The 6,000-nt window shown below is 46.3% G+C and overlaps 1 protein-coding gene across 8 annotated transcripts in view; it reads right to left on the bottom strand.

Moving 5' to 3' along the window:
- The window catches only part of LOC147014718 (sodium/calcium exchanger 3-like), a 412,647-nt gene that overhangs the window by 330,459 nt on the left and 76,188 nt on the right, over positions 1–6,000 (bottom strand). For all 8 annotated transcript variants that reach the window (XM_085852870.1, XM_085852868.1, XM_085852872.1 and 5 more), the window contains one exon: positions 1,390–1,467. The gene's annotated coding sequence lies outside the window, so the exon portion shown is untranslated. The remainder of the gene's footprint in view (positions 1–1,389; positions 1,468–6,000) is intronic.

Consider the following 6,000-nt stretch of genomic DNA (forward strand, 5'->3'; position numbering starts at 1 on the left):
ACACCAAGCTTCTGCTCTGCCTTGACCACAATACTCCTCCACCTCCCTCTGTCCTCAGTCAACTCTTTATACTCTCCAGCCACCCCGACCTTTTGGATATCCCTCCTCACACAATCCTGCCATCCCAAGCGTGGTCTACCTCTTTTCCTTCTACCTTTCTCCCTTAACCTATCCGCTCTCATTGCCATTCTCTCTTCCCCAAGTGTCCAGACCATCTCAGCCGGCATGTCTTAACATCTTCGACGACAGACGACAGTTAATCATATCAGCCATCGTAGCGATGATGTCATTTTGTATCTCTGGCGAGGTACAAGTGCAGATTTGAGGAATCTCCTTCTGAATGTTTGAAAGTTGATCATCGTTCAGCAAGGTGCATTGAAACAGTAACGTCAAATAAGCCAGATCCTTGATGTAGGCCTGAATCATAATCCCCCCCCCAGCCCCCCCAGAATGGCAGCTCATTCAGCATTAAAAACTGTATAACCTCAGAAATACTTGTGGCGTAGTATCGCCTCAACCCACATCACCATAGCCGAGATGCGATGCGTCGTGCTGGCATGCTTGTCAAATCCTTTTGACTCCTCACCGATTGTCATTTTTCATGCTCCTGTGTGAGTAAAGTTATTTTGCCTCGAAACATCGGGAGCAAAACACCGACAAGGGTACCAGAAGGCAGCACCTCTCGACAGAATACTCCAGCCAATCGTACCTTCCATACCAATCTGCTTGGAAGCGTCGCCCATTGCTAGATTTTGGATACTAAAGTAATCCGAGGGCGCTTCACCTCGTCGCTGACAATAACAGGAGGAAGTGAATCACATACCCGATGCTCTGTGGCCCCCTGACGGCATGCTCGGACTTGGATTTGGGCCAAGCTCCATCCTGCTTTGATCGAGTCACTAATTTGTCGATGAAAACCTTCAATTTACTCCTCACTGAAAGCAGATGAATTGGGTGATAGGTTCTCACCCTCTTGCCTCTTCGTCCACTTTCTCGTGTCTCGCTCTCACCAACATCGAGAATGTATCCCGGGGTCCCCACTCAGAAAATGGCGGGGCTCCCACGCGTATGTCCCAACACCAAATATGAACCCTTGCAAAGGAGCTGTTCAAACACAATTGTGTACTCCCTTACACAGGAGTTGATGTATTTAAGATATATGGACTCTGATGATACGGGGAAAAATGATACCTGGGGAGGGGGGGGTCAACATCCCCCCCCCCAATGCCACCCTGCAGCTACAGGCCAGCTGTTAACAACATCAGGTGCACAAACTCCTGTTTACTTTGTACAAGCCCTTTCGAATTTTAAAACTCCTCATCAGAAGACATGTCAGAAAACAAGCTGCATTCTCCATAAATAAAATGGCCTCTTGAGCCCATGACAAACCTTTGTCCTTCGTGCCATAGCTTCGTATCGGATCGTGGTGAACTCCTTGAGGCCTGCAGATCCACCAATGATCAAAACCTGTGGATCACACAAGATGCAATAATTACACTCGTCTTTATTCAAGTTTCAACCAGGAACGCATTAGGACGACACCAAGTGCGGAAGGAAAACAAGTTCATCCAAGCAAAAATGAACGCAGAAGTTTAGAAATTGAGGACATTTAAAATTGACAATTTACATTCATCTATTTACAACTAAGAACATTTTGCCACAGTTCTTGATCGGTTTAAAGTAATTTTATTGCTCTTTCGCCGAGGTTTGTGTATTTAAAAAAAAAAAAAATTACAGCTTATAAATGAAATTTAGAGGCAGCAGGATCAGGATGTGCAAGAAACTTCGACACAGGAGGAGGCCATTTGGCCCAGCATGTGTGTGCTATATCATCACCACATCAATTCAATCTAAGTATATCGATTTAATTTCATGAGGGATAAGCCTGCTGTTAGCTTCGTAGTTAGGGCGACTGGCTTGGGATCTTAGGGTCCTGAGTTTGAGCCCCGTTGGCTGCTGAATGAACACCAGATGGGGTTGACTCAGCCTGTCATCCTTCCGAGGTTAGTGAAATGAGTACCAGTGTTGTGGTTGAGGGGCACAGCATCAGCGGTACAGCCACACCCCCAACAAAATGATAGCTACCCGGCAGCCAAGCTGCCATACACGCAAGAAGAAGATTTCATTCGGGGGAAGGGGGGAGATAAAGGACAGTAAAGCTGGAACAGGGACATCAAACAGGGTGCTTTTTAAAAAAAAAAATTCGAGAGGGGTGGCGGGTGGTGAAGAGGTTGAACATGGAATGGACAATTGTACCGGCACCACATTCACATTTGAATAAGACCCTCAAACAACCTTATCCAACCACTGATGCATACTTCGGCTACTTACCAGTCCTGCCAATAACCATGTGCTCCTCTATCCCCAATGCTTCTCGGTACCTATCAACTCAAATTTTAACCCGTTTGCTGTCCATGCTTTCACTACCTTTCCAGGGAGACCATTCGAGGTATTAACTCCTCTCTCAGTGAAAAACTCCGACCTCACTACTCCCCTAACTCCTCTCGGTGTCAATTCTACTGAAAAAACATTCTGCACTTATTTTGGCTCCATTCTTCGATCTTAAACATCTGTATAAGTCACCTCATAATCGCCTACTTTCTAATGTATGTAATAAAGATTGTTGGTTCGGAAAGCACCAAAAATACAAAGTTAAAAGGCAAAGTTGGTTTGTGAAGTCATTTACCATCGAGCACAAAATCAGATAAGCAGCCTAAGAGTCACACGACTTAGCCACAGGACCTAGGTAATGAAAGATAAAAGTGCAATGCAATCAAAGCAAAGGATTTTCAAAGCAATTTTTATTTTGTTAAAAATGACAACAGTTGATGTTAATCGAGGCAGAGGAAGAGGAACAATAAATTTGTTCACAGTTAGATGGAAGTGAAATGAAAGAGAACAGCAATTTATCATAACTGGGGCAGCGGTCATAGGCTGGATGTGTGAGTGTTGCGATGATCCCATGCGTGGCGTTTGTTTGTATTTTTTTGTTTGTTTGTTTGTCTGCAGAATAAGTGGACAACAAGGTGGACACGAATTGCCAAATTTGGAACAGAGCTTCACATTGTGAATGTCTCAGAGAAGTTCAAATTTGAGCTTATAAAGAAATATATAAAATGAAAATTTGTGCAGGACTCAGGCCTCGCAGAATGGCCGAAAGATACACACACTCACCTATAAACTGTCCAGCCTGGGTTTGAATCTCGGCCGAGCTATGAACCGTCATCCCAGTGTTTCACAGGCAGGGAGATTAAACAATGCGTGTGCCGTCCCTTAGACCGAGTTTAAATGGGCGTCCCGTCTGCCGGCACGAGTTGGTGGACGTTAAAGATCCCACGGTGTCCTCAGTGAAGAGTAAGCGAGCTGTTGCCAGCACCAGGAACAAATTACAAATTTCCACCAAAACTACTGCTGGAAGACAATGGCAAACCACCCAGAAAAACCCATATGCTAAGAAAGTGCTGCAGCAGCACTGACGTTCTGTAATAGAGGATGGTACATCAGAATCAGAATATTTACTCACCATGGCTACGTGACAGTGTCCATGAGCACTCTAAACGGTGGTGAATTGCAGCAAGAGAGAACGATGGTGTGAATCAGTACCTCGAGGGAGGGCATGAGCACGCGCTCTCCTACCCTTCGGGTGGGAATGTGCTCTCGGCCCGGCCTCGGTGGGCAATTTAAAGTGATGATATTTCAACAAAGTGACACCTTCTTCTGGGAAACCACAAACTTTAGCACATTCACCACCAGAGGGCAATGTATCCAATTATAGGAACACGATACCAGAGAGGACGCAATTTCAATCACACACACACACACACACACACACACCCCCGCACCCGCACACACACACACACACACACACACACACCCACACACACACACACATACACACACACACACACACACACACACACACACACACACGTCCCAGTGATGGGAAAAGCAAGCAAAAGTACCCACCCATCCACAGCAATGGGAAAAGCTCAAGTTAATCTATCAATTTAAATTATTTAATTGACTTCAAAAAGGTTAATTGTGTTGCACTCTTGGTTTCACTCAGAGCCAAAGCTGAGCTTCTTATACCGCCCACCGCAAAATGGTGCTGCAACATCGGACGGCCGAGGTTGGATTTGTAGAAAGAAAAAAAAAAAAAAAGAGGGCAAAATATCCTGGTTGTGAAATAAAATTTGGCATCAACATCATTCATGCCTGGTCTCCCAACAATTCAAAAGTGAATGTTGAGCTTTTCAAATGCAGCATGGGAAGCAGCCGCCGTCAATGGGGAAACAGACAAATGCACCAGGACGGACACCACGGTTCACAATATATAATAGTTGACTTACCTTCCAAGGAAGGTAACACAGAAAGAGACAATTTGGCCCATCAAGTCTGCAGAATGATTGCCAACCTATGGCTTTTTTGTGAATACAGTCAAGGCTCATGTATGAGCCAGAACAGTGAACAGATCAGGACGCAACAGGACAAAAGGTACAAGAGAGAGAGGGGGAGACACCAACAGCGGAGTTGAAGGAGAAAATAGTGGAAGACATGACCAAACAATGGGTGTTGGGAGGAATGGAGTGGACAGGATGGAAACAGAAGGAAACATCTTCCTCCACCCACCCCATCCTCCTTATCCCCTCTCTCTCCTCTCTCTCTCACCGACGCCCCTCTCCCTCTCCCCTACCCCTTTCTCCCTCACTTTCTCTCTCCCTCCAGGCCTCTCTATGTTTGAGCTCAATCCTTTTAAAATATTGAGCGTACTCCGTCATAGAACGTCAGTGCCACCAAAGCAGCTTCCTTTCTCTATCGAGTGCAGCCTATGGCTGCTGCTTGCATCATTGGTTGGGACGCGGCTATGCCACTGATGCAGTGTCCCCCTTACCAGTGCACTGGTACTCATTTTGCCGACCTCGGAAGGATGACAGGCTGAGTCAACCTCCTGGTGTATTAATTCAGCAGCCCAACGGGACTCAAACTCAGAACCCGAGGATCCCAAGCCACCACCCGAACCACGAAGCCAACACCAGGCTTTAGGGCCCTGTCACACCTTGACGTTTTAGCCAGCATATGGCAAGGTCTCAAAATATATGTAAAACGCTGGCGTACGCTGAACTATTGATGTTTTTAAAAACATTTTGGGCGTATAATAACGTGTTGGACGTATGCATAACGTATTAGTAACGTACACAGAACGTTTCAATCACATATAGATAACTTATACCAACGAATGCTGAGCGTGTTGTCGGCGTTCACAACCTATGCCCAACGATAGTCTAACTTATGCATAGCGCGCGGCAGTGTATCGCCGACGATCACGTGGCGTAGGCTATTCATAGGCTGCGGCTCGACGATTCAAATCATAACCGCACTAGACATCAAAGTGTGAAGCCGCTGTCACACCTTGACATTTTAGCCAGCGTATGCCGACGTATGAAAAATTTGCCAAACCAAGCTGGCACACGTCGAATAAGTCATGGGTAAGTTTTCTATACGTTAAGAGCACGCTGGCATACCTCGTAGTACGCCGAGTACATCAATAAATTTTCAGCATGTTGAAAATTTCTCGACGGACTCGGCATATGACACACGTTCCGCATAATGCTGGCCATAAGTTGTAGGCACGTTACGCGATCGTTGACACACGTCGAAACACGTTACTTGTACGTTACTCATAAGTCGAAACACGTCAAGGTAATGGTTAGCGTCAGTGTTCCAGACTCCCTGTTTTTTTTTGTTGTTTTTTTTTCTTCGGTGTGACTGTGATGTTGACACTTCGATTTCTAGTGCCACACCATTCATACAAAAACCCAAAAGAAATGATTGAAAGAGCGTGACTGTAGGGAGCTCCCGGAGCTGGTGTCCACCGTGATCAGGCTCCGCCAGCACTGCCGATCCCCTCAAGGCGCCCTTGGTCCGGAGCGACCCAACCAGCACGGTCCGGCGAGTGAGGTCAAGTCTGCGAGCCTCCCCGTCCGCTCGCGCTTCTCCTCA

Source organism: Eptatretus burgeri, chromosome 13, assembly GCF_056783735.1.
Source record: "Eptatretus burgeri isolate ZD-2024b chromosome 13, Ebu_testis_v1, whole genome shotgun sequence".
Lineage (NCBI taxonomy): Eukaryota > Metazoa > Chordata > Myxini > Myxiniformes > Myxinidae > Eptatretus > Eptatretus burgeri.